This window comes from Scyliorhinus torazame, chromosome 3 (genome assembly GCF_047496885.1).
Source record: "Scyliorhinus torazame isolate Kashiwa2021f chromosome 3, sScyTor2.1, whole genome shotgun sequence".
NCBI lineage: Eukaryota > Metazoa > Chordata > Chondrichthyes > Carcharhiniformes > Scyliorhinidae > Scyliorhinus > Scyliorhinus torazame.
Genome location: NC_092709.1, coordinates 336,137,058 through 336,157,076, shown reverse-complemented (window position 1 = coordinate 336,157,076; position 20,019 = coordinate 336,137,058). Strand labels below are relative to the sequence as shown.

The 20,019-nt window shown below is 49.8% G+C and overlaps 1 protein-coding gene across 1 annotated transcript in view; it reads right to left on the bottom strand.

The window, feature by feature from the left end:
* Positions 1-20,019, bottom strand: part of LOC140409300 (dedicator of cytokinesis protein 2-like) — a 1,572,852-nt gene that overhangs the window by 87,822 nt on the left and 1,465,011 nt on the right. The gene's annotated exons all lie outside the window — the stretch shown is intronic.

The following is a 20,019-nucleotide window of genomic DNA, read 5'->3' as shown; positions in this document are numbered from 1 at the left end:
ACGATAGAGAGCATCCTATCCGGCTGCATCACAGCCTGGTATGGCAACTGCTCGGCCCAAGATCACAAGAAACTGCAGAGTGTTGTTAACTCAGCCCAAGCATCACACAAGCTTGCCACCCCCGCATCGATTCTGTCTACACCTCCCGCTGCCTCAGGAAGGCAGACAGCATGATCAGAGACCCCTCCCACCCAGGCACTGCCTTCTTCCAGACCCTTCCATCAGGCAGAAGGTACAGAAGTCTGAAGACCCGCACATGGAACAGCTTCTTCCCCACAGCTACTGACAAGTTCCAAATTTCTTTACCCGTCAGTCTGGCCTCAATAAAAGTCGAGATGGATTTGCAGGTACAGCATTAGTTATTTTATTTGACTTGCAAGTCTTTCTCAATTCACAGTAAGTACAAAGCACATCTTGCTTCGTACACCTCTGGAATCAAGTGAGTCTGTAGGACAAAGAGATCTCTACTAATAACACAAATGGCATCAAGTTACAAATACACGATTCCCATAGGTCATCCTATACCCCTCCTGACCTAGCCATACACTCTAATTGGCTCACTTCCAATCCCTTCCTCTGGCCCCTATTACCCAGCATCCTTTTCCCCTCCGTAGCTGGACACACCTCTTTCTTGCTTTGCCATGCGGTCTGAAATCCTTTGTCTGTGAACTCACCAGGATGAGACTGGCCTATCTCTACATTACAGTAACTAATATCTCTAAAGTAACTATTTTATATCACATTCGTCACTACAAGACTCCTCAACGACTCCCCCTCGGACTGATTTGTTCCCTGTAAGAACACTATTCACGACGCCCTATGCTGCTCTGTTTGCTTCGTTTGGCCCCTTGTTCCACACTGCAACCAATCACTGTTGTCGATGTTCCCTGTTGATTATTCTTTTGTCTACTATTTACGTACTGTGTACGTTCCCTCGGCCGCAGAAAAATACTTTTCATTGTACTTCGGTACATGTGACAATAAATCAAATCAAATCAGCGACGTGTCATTCACTGGTGGCGGGGTTCTCTACCCCCGCCACGTGTCAATGGGACTTCCCATTGAAGCCACCCCACGCCATCAGGAAATCCGCAGGCAAGGACGCACTGTCGGCGGCAAAAGAGAATCCCAAAGGCTGGGGAATTCTGGCCTGCGGCAGCACCAGTACAGGGTCCGTTGAAACTTTGGAGATTAGAGGGTGTGAGCTGAGGGAGGTGAGGGCTCGGGAAGGTGTAAACTTGCTATATTGGGAACAGGAGGCCAATCAGATTCACAAGACCATGGTGGGGCTGTGTGGGGGGGGGGGGGGGGGGGGCGGAGGGGGACGCTGTTGCTGTGGTGGTTATAGGGATTTGGGAAATCCCATTGGTCACAATAAACAAGATGGATTGGAGTTGATGTTAGGTGGAGATTCGGGCAGGATGAGAGAGACTATTGCAGAATGAGAACCAAGAGATTCCAAAGGGTTCTGACAGTAATGAGGCTAACACCAAAGAAATGGTGCGGTGTCCCGATCTGCGAGGAACCTTTCTTGCTGGGTTCACCAGCAAATATAGCTCAAGTGCAGACTCAAAACCAATAAAACAGCTAAAGTGTCGTTGAATAGCGGGGTCTTTAGAAACACCCCGCTAAACGCTCCCACAACTGGACATAGATTATTTTCCATTGAATTATGTCCCAGGACTCTTCTTCTGCCAATTGAATGTAACTTAGTGGAATGAGTCACAGGAAATCTCTTTTGTTTCTTATAAATTTAGAGTACCCAATTCTCTTTTTTCCAATTAAGGGGCAATTTAGTGTGGCCAATTACCTACCCTGCACATATTTGAGTTGTGGGAATGAGGCCCACGCAGACACAGGGAGAATGTGTATAATCCACACGGACAGTGACCCAGGGCCAGGATTGGACCTGGGACCTCGGTGCCGTAGGCAGCAGTGCTAACCACTGCCCCATCGTCCTGCCCTACAATCTCAATCTATTTCTCGAACATCTGCTTCCAGAGCAGACAACTGTTTGTAACCGGACACTCATCAGGGTGGTTGGGAAGACCTTTATGGGAGACACGAATATCATGGCGGCACGTAGGGGCAGGAGGACACGGTTCAGTCACGAAGCTGGTCTGCTCCATCAATAAATTAGATTATGGCTGATTTACTTATCTTATTGTTGCTGTGAGCAAGAATCTATCAATCTCAGTTTTTAAATGTTTATTGTTTTCCCCACCCACAACTTTCACTGGTGGGGAGAGAGTGGGCGGCACAGTGGTTAGCACTGTTGACCCACAGCACCAGGGACCTGGGTTCAATTTCGATCTTGGGTGGCTACGTAGAGTTTGCACATTCTCCACGTGTCTGCGTGAGTTTCTTTCAGGGGCTCCGGTTTCCTCCCACAGTCCAAAGCGGTGCAGTTTAGGTGGATTGTCAGGATAAATTGCTACTTAGGCTGGGGTCACAGGAATAGGGCGGGTGATTGGGCCTAGGTAGGTTGGTCCTTCGAATGGTCGGTGCAGACTCGATAGGCCGAATGTATGGATTTTATGATTCTTCTAGAGAGAGTTCCAAATTTCCAATACTCTCTCTTGAAGACCTGCTATCTGACATCACCTCTGAAAGGCCGAGTCTAACTCTGACTGCCCTTGACATTAAGGCAGCATTTGCCCAAGTATGGAATCAAGGAGACCTAGCTAAACTGGAGTCAATGAGAATAAGGGGGAAAGTCTCTGCTGGTTGGAGTCATACCTGGCTCAAAGGAAGATGATTGTGATGGTTGAAGGTCAATCGTCTCAACTCCAGGGCATCATTTCCGGAGTTCCTCAGGGTAGTGTCCTAAGCCCAACTATCTTCAGCTGCTTTATCAATGACCTCCCTTCCATCATAAGGTCAGAAGTGGGGATGTTAGCAGATGATTGCACAATGTTCAGCACCGTTCATGACTCCTCAGATAATGAAGCAGCCCATGTCCAAATGCAACAAGACCTGGACAATATCCAGGCTTGGGCTGGCAAGTGGCAAATTACATTTGTGCCACACAAGTGCCAGGCAATAACCATCTCCTACAAGAGAGGATCTAACCATCACCCCTTGACATTCAATAGCATTACCATCACTCAATCCCCCACAATCAACATCCTGGTAGTTACCATTGATCAGAAACTGAACTGGATTAGCCAGTTCTGAACTGGATTTGACTACCAGGGCAGGTCAGAGACTAGGAATCCTGTGGCGAGTAACTCACCTCCTGACCCCCCCAAAGCCTGTCCACCACTTACAAGCCACAAGTCAGGGGTGTAATGGAATACTCTCCACTTCCCTGGATGAGTGCAGCTCCAGCAACACTCAAGAAGCTCAAAACCATCCAGGACAAAGCAGCCCGCTTGATTGCTCCTCCTTCCACAAACATTCAAACCCTCCACCACCGACGAACACTGCCAGCCATGTGTACCATCTAAAAGATGCACTGCAGTAACTCACCAAGGTTCCTTCGACAACATCTTCCAAACCCACGACCATCTAGAAGGACAGGAGCAGCAGATACCTGGGAACCCCGCCAGCTGGAGGTTCCCCTCCAAGTCACTCACTAACCTGACTTGGAAATATATCGCCATTCCTTCACTGTCGCTGGGGCAACATCCTGCAACTCCCTCCCTAACAGCATGGTGGGTGTACCTACACCTCAAGGACTTTAGCAGTTCAAGAAGGCAATTCATCACCGCCCTCTGAAGGGCAACTAGCGATAGGCAATAAATGCTGGCCTAACTAGTGACCCCCGCATCCCATAAATGAATAAAAATAAAAATCGTCAGGTCATACCATATTTTCTGGCTTACCCCCATCAGGATATTTAGTTTCCATCTATTTACTTTATTAAATTCTTTAATCATCTTAAATACTTGGTGCAGTATCGGAACCTGTTCTGAAATTATGCTTAAACAAGAGGATTTTTACTCTGCATGTGGTCCGTTCAACAGTTGACCTGAGAGTGATTGTGCTGACGTTGGATGCAGGAGGCAAATGAGCTCCTCAGGACTGACAGTCTCATCTTCAGAAGTACAAAACTGAAATAAAAAACTGTAAGGCATACATGCAACATCCAGCGATAAAAGAGACGAGAGAAAAACATAAACTATCCCTGAGTCAGAGTACTCTCAATCTTTATTTCAAAATGGAATACTCAAAAACAGAATAGAGGAAAGCATACAGGGGGAAAATCCCATTCAATGAACCAGTCCATTCTTTATGTAGATTGGAGTTGATGCATTGGAGGGCAGGTTTGCTGTGCCTTATGCCAGGCACTGCAACAGGAACGCATGCCCTCCAATGACTATTTCTACTGCATGGGCATACAAAGCCTCTGCTCCCCAATTCAGACTCCCTCCACTGTCCACGTACGATGTGAGGATTTATTGAGTAACTTTACTAAAAGTTCAACACCAGCCGGAATCTGTCCTCCCCTAGACTGGGGAAAATGGTCACATATTGGCAATGACACTGGACTAGTCCAGAGGCAAAGGCAAATACCTTGGGGAAACATGGCAGCTGGTAGAATTTAAACTCAAATTTTAAAAAATTTGCAATTGAAAGCCAGTCCCAGTTTTCATAGTAACTTTCCTTGCGTGAAGCCCACATAGTTCCCACCCACTAACCAAAGAAAGATTCTCCAATAGCTCTTGGGTAATTAGCGATACCCATCATGTTCAGTCGCCCTTTTATTACGCAACTCTGACCTTCTGCCCTCCGCAGGCAACGTGATCCTGCACCTCCATTTCAGCAGCAGAGAGAGCAACATATTCCAAGGCAAACAATGTGATTGGACATCCACCAGCTGCTAGGGTCAAGTTGCCCCTTGACATCGACGTTTGCTCTGTCAATTCATTCTATCGTCCAGCTTATTATTCACATGATTAGTTGCATGTTTCTAAATGAGATTCCTAATGAATGAGTGTGTGCATGCCAGGCTGTGTATATAAAGCACCTTCACTTCGGAGAATTAATGCACAAAAATAATCATTAGGTTGATGAGGCATTGCCACATGTAATTAAGCTGATATCCCTCTGATTTGTGATTTCATAGAAGTATAATTATAGATATAATGGAAGAAAGCCATGCAGCCCATTGAGACTGTGCTGCTTCTTTTGAAAAACAATGCAGTTAGTTCCAATACCCAAATTCTTCCCCATATCCCAATAATATTTCTTCAAGTACTTATCCAATTTATTTTCCAAAGTTACCACTGAGTCGCTATCCACCATCCTATCAAACAATGCATCCCAAATCCTAACCACACTTTATGTGAAAGGGTTTTTGCTGATGTCACCTCTGGTTCTTTTGCCAATCACCTTAACCTCTTTAGTTATCAACCCTTCAGGCGTTGGGTGCAGACTCAATGACCTGAATGGCCTAGTTCCGCACTGTAGAAATTCTATGGTTTAGTGACAGTGGAGGAAGTGGCGTCGTATTATTGAGAACTGGACAGACCTGGATTGGGCAGCACGGTAGCACAAGTGGATAGCACTGTGGCTTCACAGCGCCAGGGTCTCAGGTTTGATTCCCCACTGGGTCACTGTCTGTGCAGAGTCTGCACGAAATTGCCCCTTAATTGGAAAAATGTTCTCCCCGTATCTGCGTGGGTTTCCTCCGGGTGCTCCGGCTTCCTCCCACAGTCCAAAGACGTGCAGGTTAGGTGGATTGGCCATGATAAATTGCCCTTAGTGACCAAAAAGGTTAGGAGGGGTTATTGGATTACGGGAATAGGGTGGAAGTGTGCTCACTGGGCTAAATCGCTGGCTTTTAAAGCAGACCAAGGCAGTCCAGCAGCACGGTTCAATTCCCGTACCAGCCTCCCCGAACAGGCGCCGGAATGTGGCGACTAGGGGCTTTTCACAGTAACTTCATTGAAGCTTACTCGTGACAATAAGCGATTTTCATTTCATTTCATCATTTCATTAAGTGGGTCGGTGCAGACTCGATGGGCCAAATGGCCTCCTTCTGCATACTGTGTTCTATGTCTGGACAATGCTCGGGGGATCAGGGACCAAATACCATTCATGGCAGGTGTTGAAATTTGAATTCATTAAAAATCTGGAACTTAAGAGTTTAATAATGGAAAAAGTCATCTGGCTCACTAATGTCCTGAGGGAAAGAAATCTTTCATCTTATCTGGTCTGGCCTACAAGTGAATCCAGATCCACAGCAAGGTGGTTGACTCTTAACGGCCCCTGAAATGGCCCAGCAAGCTACTCAATTTAGGGCCATTAGGGATGGACAATAAATGCTGGTCCAACCAGCAGCACCCACATCCCAAGAACAGATTTAAAAAATGCACTGCCTAAATCCTTCATGATTTTAATTGCCTCTGTCAAGTCTCCTCTTGGTCTTGTCTGCTCTAAGGAGAGCAACTCTAGTCAATACAGGCAAGTGTGTGGTGTTCTTTGTGTTGCTAAATTCAGGATGGTTGGCATAGTGTTCCCAAAGACCACAGTATAGCTTGAGCTTGAACAAAGCTATAAATTTATTAACACTACTTAATTGGATTCGACACTTACTCCTATGTAATACACAGTTGATAATTAACATAAAATCTACACTCATCTACTACTAATCTCTACACTATTATATTAACTATTATCTGCTCTCACTCACTATCTTTCCTTCAGTTTGTACTCAAACTATCTCTTTCACTTCTCTCTGCACAAGGCTTAGCATCAATGTGTTATATACTTGTCCCTCTAGTGGTTGATCTAGACATTTCATTAACACGTGCAGTTCTTACATTTATGATAATGTCACAAAGTGTAGCCCCTCATTCCTGGAAGCATTCTACTCAATCTCTTCTGCACCCTGTCCAAAGAGTTCACGCACTACCAAGGATGTGGTGACCGAATTGGACATATTGCTCCAGCTTGTGTCTAATTATAGGTTGAGCATAAGTTCCTGCCTTTGTACTCTATGGGCGCGATTTAAGAAAAAAATTAGTCCCATTTTCAGTGTGAATAGTGGGGTGTTTCTTGGAACCTGCAGTGTTGAGAACGATCCCGCTATTAAATGGGACTTTGTTTTTCTGGGAGGCCTCTGCGGGGACCGCCCCACTGAGGTCACACTTACCTTCACTTCCTGCACCCTCGAGTTCAGTACAGGAAGAGATCGGGGCACCATTTTTAAATGCCGCCCCACACTCTCATACCCCCACCACAGCCTCCAGACCCCCCCCACAATGCCCCAACTTACCAATTAAGGGGTTCTCAAACCCCCCACTCCCACCCCACCTGATAAGGGCAGGACACCCCGGCCCAATCCTCGGGATGGGCAATCTGGCACTTTGGCACTGCCGGCCCAATACCCTGACAGTGTCCCAGCCAGCCTGGCAGTGCCAGCCGGGCATCATGGAGTGCCAGGTGGCAGTGCCAGGGTGTTTAGGCAGCATTGGGGTGCTAGGGTACCACCCTGCCCAGAGCCCAACCACCCGGGAACCTCTGATCGCCTGGAAGACCCACCCAAGTGCCATTCCGTCTGATTCACGTTTGTGGAAACCAGTGCTAAACCCACCACGCCGAGGTCTTCGAGGTGCCAAGTGTTCGATCCCACGCCTCGGGATACTCCGGTGAAAACATATTTAAGTGAAGCTAACTGCTTGCGAGAGGCCTCTCGCGAGATTTAACTTCCTCGTTGCGTCACCGAGTTGGGTGTGACGAGGCCATTTGATTCGACCTACACCTCTGTGGAAAAAGCCCAGCATCCCATAAGCTTTCTGAACTGCTTCATCAATCTGTCCTGTCACCTTCATTCACAAATGCACATTCATTCATGTCCTCTGAGTGACACTGTATATGTCGCTCAACTCTCAAATGGCCAACATTCCAGGGGAGGCGTCAAAGATACGATAAAGTTCTCCTTGAGGTGAGGCAGCATTGACATTGATGACTGGGAGGAGCTTGCTACCCATCATTCAAAATAGCGACAACTTGTCCTTGAATCTGCATCACGCTCTGAATCCCAATGTCTTAATGATGAGGCAGAGTGGCCGCAGAGAAGGAAGGAAAAGGAAGTAAATCCTGCTCTCCGGATCCTTTGTTCTGAGGAAAACAACCCTATCCTATCCAATCTCTCCTCAAAGCTGCAACCTTCAAGCCCTGACAACGTTCTTGTAAATCTCCTCTGCCTCTCTCCAGAGCAATTATGTGTTTCCTGTAATGTGGTGACCAGAACTATACACAAAACCCCAGCTGTGCCCCAACCAGTGTTTTATACCTGTTTCTGTATCCAATACAATGTCTAACTAAGGAAAATATTCCATAGGCTTTCTTGACCATATGTTCCATATATGTTCTACAGGTTTGCACAATCCTGCTCAAACCATGCATCTCCCAACATTGCCAATTTTCATGAAGATTAAGGTATCCCCAATGAAGGTTTTGCTTAAATCCATCTAACATCATTTTCCCTCAGTTTAAAAAAAATAAATTTAGAATTTCCAATTCATTTTTTCTAATTAAGGGGCAATTTAGCGTGTTCAATCCACCTACCCTGCACATCTTTTGTGCTGTGGGGGCGAAACCCACGCAAACACAGGGAGAATGTGCAAACTCCACACGGACAGTGACCCAGAGCCGAGAACGAACCTGGGACCTCGGTGCCATGAGACTGCAATGCTATCCACTGCGCCACCGTGCTGCCCTCATTTTCCCTCAGTTAACAGCTTTTTAAATGCCTTCTTGATTGCCTTATCCACCTGCATTGCCACTTCAAGCGATCTGTGGACCTGTGTGCCCAGATCCCTCTGCCTGTCAATACTCCAAAGGGTTCTGCCATTTACTGTATAATTTCCACTTGTATTAGACCTTCCAAAAAGCATTACCTCATACTTATCTGGATTAAACTCCATGTGCCATTTCTCTGCCCAAGTCTCCAACCGGTCTATATCCTGCTGTGTCCTCTGACAGTCCTCATTGCTATCCGCAATTCCACCAACTGTTGTGTCATCCGCAAATTTAGTAATCAGACCAACTACATTTTCCTCCAAATTATTTAAATAAACTACAAACAGCAAAGGTCCCAGCACTGATCCCTGCGGAACACCACTAGTCACAGCCCTCCATTCAGAAAAACACTCTTCCATTGCTACCTCCGTCTTCTATGACCGAGCCAGTTCTGAATCCTTCTTGCCAGCTCACCTCTGATCTCGTGTGACTTCACCTTTTGTACCAGTCTGCCATGAAGGAACTTGTCAGAGGCTTTACTGATAATAATAATAATCTTCATTGTCACAAGTAGGCTTACATTAACACTGCAATGAAGTTACTGTGAAAATCCCCTCGTCGCCACATTCCGCACGTGTTTGGGTACACAGAGGGAGAATTCAGAATGTCCAATTCACCTAACAGCACATCTTTTGGGTCTTGTGCGAGGCAACTTGTGGGATATCCATATAGGCAACATTCACTGCCCTTCCTTCGTCACTTCCTCAAAAAACTCGATCAAAACCTCACCTTCACAAAAACATGCTGCTTATCGCTAATAAATCAATTTGTTTCCAAATGTGACTAAATCTTGGGCGGGATTCTGCCGTAATCGGCGGGGTGGGCAACTCCGGCGGGAAGGAGTGGCATGAACCACTCCGGCGTCGGGCCGCCCCAAAGGTGTGGAATCCTCTGCACCTTCAGGGGCTAGGCCGGTCCCGGAGTGGTTTGCGCTGGCCGGCGCGAGTTGGTGCATGCGCGGGAGTGCCAGCGTGTGCTGGCGTCATCCCAACGCATGCGCAGAAGACTGCATCTCCGTACCAGCCATGGCAGACCGCTACAGCCGGCGGTGCAGAAGAATAGTGCCCCCACGGCACAGGCTCGCCCGTGGATCGGTGGGCCCCGATTGCGGGCCTGGCCACCGTGGGGGCAACTCCCAGGGCCAGATCCCCCCCCCCACCCCCCGCGCCCCTAAGAACCCCGGAGGCCACCCGCGCCGCCAGGTCCCGCCGGTAAGGACCTACTCTAATTTACACCGGTGGGACCAGCACAAAACGGGCGGCCACTCGGCCCATCGTGGGCCGGAGAATCGCCGGAAGGGCCGCTGCCAGCAGCGGCCGTCCGGCGCGGCGTGATTCCCGTCCCCGCCAAATCTCCGGCGCCTGAGAATTCGGCAGCCTGCGGGGGCGGGATTCACGCCACCTCCCGGCGATTCTCCGACCTGTTGGGAGGTCGGAAAATCTCGTCCCTTGTCTCTGAGAATCTTTTCCAAGAATTTTCTTACCACTGACGTAAGGCTCACTGGCATGTAATTTCCTGGATTATGCCTTCTTCCCTTCTTACACAAAGGAACAACATTGGCTAGTCTCCAATCTTCTTGGGTGGCACGGTAGAACAGTGGTGAGCACTGTTGCTTCACAGCGCCAGGGACCCGGGTTCGATTCCCGGCTTGGGTCACTGTCTATGCGGAGTTTGCACGTTCTCCCAATGTCTGCGTGGGTTTCCTCCGGGTGCTCCGGTTTCCTCCCACAAGTCCCAAAAGATGTGCTTGTTAGACATTCTGAATTCTCCCTCAGTGTACCCAAACAAGCGCCAGAGTGTGGTGATTAGGGGCTTTTCACAGTAACTTCATTGCAGTGTTGATGTAAGCCTACTTGTGACACAAATAAACATTATTATTATCTTGGACCTCACGTGTAGCCAATGAAGATACAAAGATTTCTGTCATGGCGTCAGGAATTTTCTCCCTTGCCTCTCTCAGTATTCTGTGGTAGATATAAATGCCTTTGGGATCCTCCTTAATCCTGTTTGCCAAGGACTTTTCATAATCCCTTTTAACCCTCCTAATTCCTTGCTTAAATTCCTTCCTACTTTCTTTGTATTCTTCAAGGGCTTTGTTTGCTCTCAAAGGTGGTCCTGACCCTGACCCTGGAGAATTCTACAAGAACTTTCCTCCAGTCCAAAAGCACATTCATTAACCACATCTCTCTATTTCCTGTCACTCAGTCAATTTAATATCTATTTTGCCACTGTCCCTTTTATACCATAAGCTTCAAATTTACTCACAAGTCTGTTATGGGGCCCTTTATCAAATGCCTTTGGACCATACGACCATAAGGCATAGGAGAAGTATTAGGACACTCGGCCCATCGAGTCTGCTCCGCCACTCAATCATGGCTGATATTTTTCTCATCCCCAATCTCCTGCTTTCTCCCCATAACCCCTGATCCCATTATTAATCAAGAACCTATCTATCTATGTCTGAAAGGAACGTCCTTTTAGCCTGAGATTTTGTATTCTGGGGCGAAATTCTCCCCCAACGGCGCGATGTCTGCCAACTGGCGCCAAAAATGGCGCCAATCAGACGGGCATCGCGCCGGCCCAAAGGTGCAGAATGCTCCGCATCTTTGGGGGCCGAGCCCCAACATTGAGGGGCTAGGCCGACGCCGGAGGGATTTCCGCCCCGCCAGCCGGCGGAAATGGCGTTTGTTACCCCGCCAGCTGGCGGAAATGGCGTTTGGTGGATCGCCAGCTGGTGCGGAAATGCGGCGCATTCGCGGGAGCATCAGCGGCGGCCGGCAGCTTCCCGCGCATGCGCAGTGGGGAGAGTCTCTTCCGCCTCCGCCATGGAGGCGGCCGTGGCGGAGGCAGAAGGGAAAGCTGCCCCCACGGCACAGGCCCGCCCGCGGATCGGTGGGCCCCGATCGTGGGCCAGGCCACCGTGAGGGCACCCCCCGGGGTCAGATCGCCCTGCGCCCCCCCAGGACCCCGGAGCCCGCCCACACCGCCTGGTCCCGCCGGTAAATACCAGCTTTGATTTACGCCGGCGGGACAGGCAATTTCTGGGCGGGACTTCGGCCCATCCGGGCCGGGGAATTGAGCGGGGGGTCCCGCCAACCGGCGCGGCCCAATTCCCGTCCCCGCCCAATCTCCGGTACCGGAGTCTTCGGCGGGGGCGGGATTCACGGCGGCCAACGGCCATTCTCCGTCCCGGCGGGGGGTCGGAGAATGACGCCCCTGGTTCTAGTTTTTCCGACATTTGGAAACATCCTTTCCACGTCCACTCTATCCAGGACTCGCAGTACCTTGTAAGTTTCCGTTAGATCCATGTAGACCATATCAACATTACACTCACCAACCCTCATAATGAGTTTCTCAAAAAGCCCGACCAATTAGGTCAGCATGCTTTCCCTTAACAAATCCACACTGGCTTTCTTTAATTAACCCAATTTTGTCCATGTGACTATTAATTTTGTCCTGAATTATTGTTTCTTCAAGTTCCCCCATGACTGAGGTTAAATTGACTGACATGTAGTTAAGAGGCTTATCTTTTGGACTTCCGGGTGCGGCGATGACCAGCTGAGTCGCACGTTTCGGCAGCTCCCGGTGAAACGGACTTTTGGGCTCTTGATAGGAGCCCCAACGGCAATTTTGACGGCTAAAAACACTGTACGGTAAACCAGAAGGGAATCCCCCCTGGACACGGATGAAAAAAGGAGGAGAAAGTGGCCGGATTGCAGTGGATCCTTTAGAACAGCGGCAAGGAAGGCAAGCAAAAACCAGGATGGCGTCGGAAGGTGGCAGTTTAACATGGGGCCCTGAACAACAAGAGTTCTTGAAATGCTGTGTGGAAGAGCTCAAAAAGGAAATGAAGAAAGAGCTGTTGGCCCCGATATTACAGGCGATTGAAGGGCTAAAGGAGGAACAAAAAACCCAGGAGCGGGAGCTTCGGGTCGTGAAGGCAAAGGCAGCTGAGAATGAGGACGACATACAGGGCCTAGTGGTGAAGACGGAGACGCATGAGGCACATCAGAAACGATGTGTGGAAAGGTTGGAGGCACTGGAGAACAACGCAAGGAGGAACAACCTGAGGATTCTTGGTCTTCCTGAAGGTGTGGAGGGAGCGGACGTCGGGGCATATGTGAGCACGATGCTGCACTCGTTAATGGGAGCGGAGGCCCCGGCGGGTCCGTTGGAGGTGGAGGGAGCATACCGAGTGATGGCGCGAGGGCCGAGAGCGGGAGAAATTCCCAGAGCCATAGTGGTGAGATTCCTCCGTTTTAAGGATAGAGAAATGGTCCTTAGATGGGCAAAGAAAACTCGGAGCAGTAAATGGGAGAACGCGGTGATCCGCGTTTATCAAGACTGGAGTGCGGAGGTGGCGAGAAGGAGGGCGAGCTTTAATCGGGCCAAGGCGATGCTTCATAAAAAGAAGATAAAATTTGGAATGCTGCAACCGGCAAGACTGTGGGTCACATATCGAGGGAGGCACCACTACTTTGAGACGGCGGATGAAGCGTGGACTTTTATTGTGGAAGAAAAACTGGAATGAGCGGGTTATTAAAAAGAACGTTTGAACAAAGTAGTGGGGCGAATGTGGGGGGCAAAGAGGGGGGTTAAAAAGGGGGGAAAGAGGAGTTTTATATACTAATCCTGCGATGTGGTAACTTTTCTCTCTCCCACAGGTGGTGATGGGGGGAGGAGGGGAGGTGGAGGAGATGGGGCGTTGGCCATTGGGGGCGGGGCCAAGGGAGAAGCGCGGGCTTGGTTCCCGCGCTATGATAATCATGGCGGGAATAGAGAAGCAGGAAGGAGGGGGCGTCGCACGGTGCGAGCCGAGGTCACGGGGGGAAGCCGAGGTCGGCCAGAGTTTGCTGACTTCTGGGAGCAACATGGGGGGAGTAATTACGCTAGCGGGGGATCTAGCGGGGGGGGTGGGAGGGGGGAATTACTGGGTTGCTGCTGCTGGGGAGAGGGGGGAGCTGATATGGGAGGGGATGGGTGGGGGGGCACTGCCTGGGGGAGATACAGCTGCGTGGGAACCGGGTGAGGAGCTGGAAAAAGGTGATGGCAAATCGACAAGGGGAGGGGGTAGGAAGCCCCCCAACCCGGCTGATCACGTGGAACGTGAGAGGGCTGAACGGGCCGATAAAGAGGGCACGGGTACTCGCACACCTTAAGAAACTTAAGGCAGATGTGGTTATGTTACAGGAAACGCACCTGAAACTGATAGACCAGGTTAGGCTACGCAAAGGATGGGTGGGGCAGGTGTTCCATTCGGGGCTAGATGCGAAAAACAGGGGGGTGGCTATATTAGTGGGGAAGCGGGTAATGTTCGAGGCAAAGACTATAGTGGCGGATAACGGGGGCAGATACATGATGGTGAGTGGCAAACTACAGGGGGAGACGGTGGTTTTGGTAAACGTATATGCCCCGAACTGGGATGATGCCAATTTTATGAGGCGGATGCTAGGACGCATTCCGGACCGAGAGATGGGAAAGCTGATAATGGGGGGAGATTTTAATACGGTGTTGGAACCAGGGCAGGATAGGTCGAAGTCCAGGACTGGAAGGAGGCCGGCAGCAGCCAAGGTACTTAAAGATTTTATGGAGCAGATGGGAGGTGTAGACCCGTGGAGATTTAGCAGACCTAGGAGTAAGGAGTTCTCGTTTTTCTCCTATGTCCATAAAGTCTACTCGCGAATAGACTTTTTTGTGCTGGGAAGGGCGTTGATCCCGAAGGTGAGGGGAACGGAGTATACGGCTATAGCCATTTCGGATCACGCTCCACACTGGGTAGACTTGGAGATAGGGGAGGAAACAGGAGGGCGCCCACCCTGGAGAATGGACATGGGACTAATGGCAGATGAGGGGGTGTATCTAAGGGTGAGGGGGTGCATTGAAAAGTACTTGGAACTCAATGATAATGGGGAGGTCCAGGTGGGAGTGGTCTGGGAGGCGTTGAAGGCGGTGGTTAGAGGGGAGCTGATATCAATAAGGGCACATAAAGGGAAGCAGGAGAGTAAGGAACGGGAGCGGTTGCTGCAAGAACTTTTGAGGGTGGACAGACAATATGCGGGAGTACCGGAGGAGGGACTGTACAGGGAAAGGCAAAGGCTACATGTAGAATTTGACTTGCTGACTACGGGCACTGCAGAGGCACAATGGAGGAAGGCACAGGGTGTACAGTACGAATATGGGGAGAAGGCGAGCAGGTTGCTGGCACACCAACTGAGGAAAAGGGGAGCAGCGAGGGAAATAGGTGGAGTGAGGGATGAGGAAGGAGAGATGGAGCGGGGAGCGGAGAGATGAATGGAGTGTTCAAGACATTTTATAAAAAATTATATGAAGCTCAACCCCCGGATGGGAGGGAGAGAATGATGGGCTTCTTGGATCGGCTGGAATTTCCCAAGGTGGAAGAGCAGGAAAGGGTGGGACTGGGAGCACAGATCGAGGTAGAAGAAGTGGTGAAAGGAATTAGGAGCATGCAGGCGGGAAAGGCCCCGGGACCGGATGGATTCCCAGTCGAATTCTATAGAAAATATGTGGACTTGCTCGCCCCGGTATTGACGAGGACCTTTAATGAGGCAAAGGAAAGGGGACAACTGCCCCCGACTATGTCTGAAGCAACGATATCGCTTCTCTTAAAGAAGGAAAAGGACCCGCTACAATGCGGGTCCTATAGACCTATTTCCCTCCTAAATGTAGATGCCAAGATCCTGGCCAAGGTAATGGCAATGAGAATAGAGGAATGTGTCCCGGGGGTGGTCCACGAGGACCAAACTGGGTTTGTGAAGAGGAGACAGCTGAACACGAATATACGGAGGCTGTTAGGGGTAATGATGATGGCCCCACCAGAGGGGGAAACGGAGATAGTAGTGGCAATGGATGCCGAGAAAGCATTTAATAGAGTGGAGTGGGATTATTTGTGGGAGGTGTTGAGGAGATTTGGTTTTGGAGAGGGGTATGTTAGATGGGTGCAGCTGTTGTATAGGGCCCCAATGGCGAGCGTGGTCACGAATGGACGGGGATCTGCATATTTTCGGCTCCATAGAGGGACAAGGCAGGGATGCCCTCTGTCCCCATTATTGTTTGCACTGGCGATTGAGCCCCTGGCGATAGCGTTGAGGGGTTCCAAGAAGTGGAGGGGAGTATTTAGAGGAGGAGAAGAACACCGGGTATCTTTGTATGCGGACGATTTGCTACTATACGTGGCAGACCCGGCGGAGGGGATGCCAGAAATAATGCGGATACTTGGGGAGTTTGGGGATTTTTCAGGGTATAAATTGAACATGGGGAAAAGTGAGTTGTTTGTGGTGCATCCAGGGGAGCAGAGTAGAGAAATAGAGGACATACCGTTGAGGAAGGTAATAAGGGACTTTCGTTACCTGGGGATCCAGATAGCCAAGAATTGGGGCACATTGCATAGGTTAAATTTAACGCGGTTGGTGGAACAAATGGAGGTGGATTTCAAGAGATGGGATATGGTATCCCTGTCACTGGCAGGGAGGGTGTAGGCGGTTAAGATGGTGGTCCTCCCGAGATTCCTCTTTGTGTTCCAGTGCCTCCCGGTGGTGATCACGAAGGCTTTTTTTAAAAGGATTGAAAAGAGCATCATGGGTTTTGTGTGGGCCGGGAAGACCCCGAGAGTGAGGAAGGGATTCTTACAGCGTAGCAGGGATAGGGGGGGGCTGGCACTACCGAGCCTAAGTGAGTATTATTGGGCCGCTAATATTTCAATGGTGAGTAAGTGGATGGGAGAGGAGGAGGGAGCGGCGTGGAAGAGATTAGAGAGGGCGTCCTGTAGGGGGACTAGCCTACAGGCTATGGTGACAGCCCCATTGCCGTTCTCACCGAGGAACTACACCACAAGCCCGGTGGTGGTGGCTACACTGAAGATTTGGGGACAGTGGAGACGGCATAGGGGAAAGACTGGAGCCTTGGGGGGGTCCCCGATAAGAAACAACCATAGGTTTGCCCCGGGGGGAATGGATGGGGATATGGAATGTGGCAAAGAGCAGGAATAACGCAACTGAAAGATCTGTTTGTGGATGGGAAGTTCGCGAGTCTGGGAGCGCTGACCGAGAAATATGGGTTGCCCCAAGGGAATGCATTCAGGTATATGCAACTGAGGGCTTTTGCGAGGCAACAGGTGAGGGAATTCCCACAGCTCCCGACACAAGAGGTGCAGGACAGAGTGATCTCAAAGACATGGGTGGGGGATGGTAAGGTGTCAGATATATATAGGGAAATGAGGGACGAAGGGGAGACTCTGGTAGATGAACTAAAAGGGAAATGGGAAGAAGAGCTGGGGGAGGAGATCGAGGAGGGGCTGTGGGCAGATGCCCTAAGCAGGGTAAACTCGTCGTCCTCGTGTGCCAGGCTAAGCCTGATTCAGTTTAAGGTATTACACAGGGCACATATGGCTGGAGCACGGCTCAGTAAATTTTTTGGGGTGGAGGATAGGTGTGCGAGGTGCTCGAGAAGCCCAGCGAATCATACCCATATGTTTTGGTCATGCCCGGCACTACAGGGGTTTTGGATGGGGGTGACAAAGGTGCTTTCAAAGGTAGTGGGGGTCCGGGTCGAACCAAGCTGGGGGTTGGCTATATTTGGGGTTGCACAAGAGCCGGAAGTGCAGGAGGCGAGAGAGGCCGATGTTTTGGCCTTTGCGTCCCTAGTAGCCCGGCGCAGGATATTGTTAATGTGGAAAGAAGCCAAGCCCCCGGGGGTGGAGACCTGGATAAATGACATGGCGGGGTTTATAAAGCTAGAGCGGATTAAGTTCGTTCTAAGGGGGTCGGCTCAAGGGTTCACCAGGCTGTGGCAACCGTCCGTCGAATACCTCGCAGAAAGATAGATGGAATGGAAAAAAGAAGGCAGCAGCAGCAGCCCAGGATCGGGGGGGGGGGGGGGGGGGGGGTGGGGGGGGGAGGTGGGGGGGTGGGTGGGGGGGGAGGAGGAACCAGAAGGACTCAGGGTTGTTAATATATACTGTATAATATGTATAGGTCGTTGCGACAGATAATTATATATTGGACTGTTAAATTATATTTTTGGAGAGTGTTACTTGTGATAAGGCAGTTGCCAATTCGGGTTAGTTTTCATTTTTGTTATTTATTATTTATTCATTTTTTGTTTATAAAATAGGTCATTGTTATTTGTGTTGTTATAATATTGTGTAAAGGATGCACAATGTACTGTGTTGGTTGACCAAAAATTTTCAATAAAATATTTATTAAAAAAAAAGGGATGTGTTTCATAGAATTTACAGTGCAGAAGGAGGCCATTCGGCCCATCGGGTCTGCACCAGCTCTTGGAAAGAGCACCCTTCCCAACCGCACACCTCCACCCTATCCCCATAACCCAGTAACCCCATCCAACATTAAGGGCAATTTTGGACACTAAGGACAATTTAGCCTGGCCAATCCACCTAACCTGCACATCTTTGGACTGTGGGACTGTGGGAGGAAACCGGAGCACCCGGAGGAAATCCACGCAGACACAGGGAGAACGTGCAGACTCCTCACAGACTATTTTTAAGGAAGAGCAAGATAGTTTCTTGATTTTCAAGAGAGTGAAAGGTTATTGGGGGTTGGCAGAGTTGAAGTTACAATCAGATCAGACATGATCCTATTGAATGGTCTTATGGAATGATTGAATAACCTACTCCTTGGTTCATATGTTGACCCATGCTTCTGCATGAACAAGCTGCGATTACCATAGAATCATAGTATTTATATTAAAAAAAAAGGCTTATCTTTACATCCTATTTTGAACAAGGGTGTAACTTTTGCAATTCTTAAGATCTCTGGCTGTAAGGAAGACTGGAAAATAGTGGCCAGTGCTTTCAAAGTAACTCATCCAATCTTGATACCTTACCAACTATAAACACAAACAGCCAATCCAACACCTCCTCCTTATTGATGTTAAATCCTTCAAGTGTCTGAACTTTCCCCTTTTACCATGACCTAGACAGCATGAGCGGGATTTTCTGACCCCGGGTGATGGTCGGAGAATCACCGGGCTGGGCGCGATTCACGTGATGCTGCCCCGACACTGGTCCGCCGATTCTCCGTGCGGGATGGGCCGAGTGGCCGCCAAGATATCCCGAGTCCCGCCGGCACCGGTCACATGTGGTTTTACCTGGCGGGACCTCGGCGTCCATCCTGTGGGGGGGGGGAGGGGGGGGCCTGGTGGGGGGAGGGGGTATTTGACCCGCGGGGGGAGGGTCTCCACCATGTCCTGGCCCACGATCGGGGCCTACTGACCGGCGGGCCGACTTCTCCTGGTGGGGGCCCCTTTTACTCCGCGCCGGTCTCTGTAGCTCTCCGCCATGTTGCGTCGGGGCCGGCGCGGAGAAGGAAGCTAGCGCGCATGCGTGAGTTTGCGCCGGTCACAGCACGCATGCGTGAGTTTGCGTTGGTCGCAGCATGCACGCGTGAGTTTGCGCTGGTCGCAGCATGCATGAGCGAGTTTGCGCCGGTCGCAGTGCGCATGCGCAGACCCGTGGCGCCCGTTTGACGCCGGTATCGGCAGATGGAGCTGCGTGAGTTGCTCCAGTGCCGTGCTGGCCCCTGTGGGGCTCAGGATTGCTGCTCCTGGGGGCTTGTTGACGCCGTCGCAAAATGTGACGACGTTTACGACGGCGTCAACACTTAGCCTCAGGATCAGAGAATCCCACCCCATATTCGTCTTTGGTAAGAACAGATGCAAAGTATTTATTTAATACCCTAACTATGTCCCTTACCTCCATGTGATTTTAGGCCCAAATCAGCCCTATTCTTCCTTTTGCTATCCTTTTACTATTTTATACTGATGGAAGATTTTGGGATTCCCTTCTGTATTAGCTTCCAGTCTCTTTTCCTACTCCATCTTTTCCTTGATTATTCTCTACCCCTCTGAGTCTTCTACATTCAGCCTGGTTCCCAGTCGTGTTATCCACAACTGTCCGGTTTAAGACAATTCACATCTCTTTAATCTGTATTTATCCCTCTCTCCAGTCACACCACCTGGACCTATAAAGACTAAATTACCTGCAAAGACTCGCATTCAAAGTATCATCATTGGCTTTGTCTATTTATGCTGTGTTTGTGTAACCTATCTCTTCATTCACCTGATGAAGGAGCTAGTGATTCCAAATAAACCTGTTGGACTTTAACCTGGTGTTGTGAGACTTCTTACTGTGCCCACCCCAGTCCAACGCCGGCATCTCCACATCATGATTATCCACCCGACATCTTCTAAAGCTCCACTTTCCCACTAGCTCACTATGTCCCTTGATTC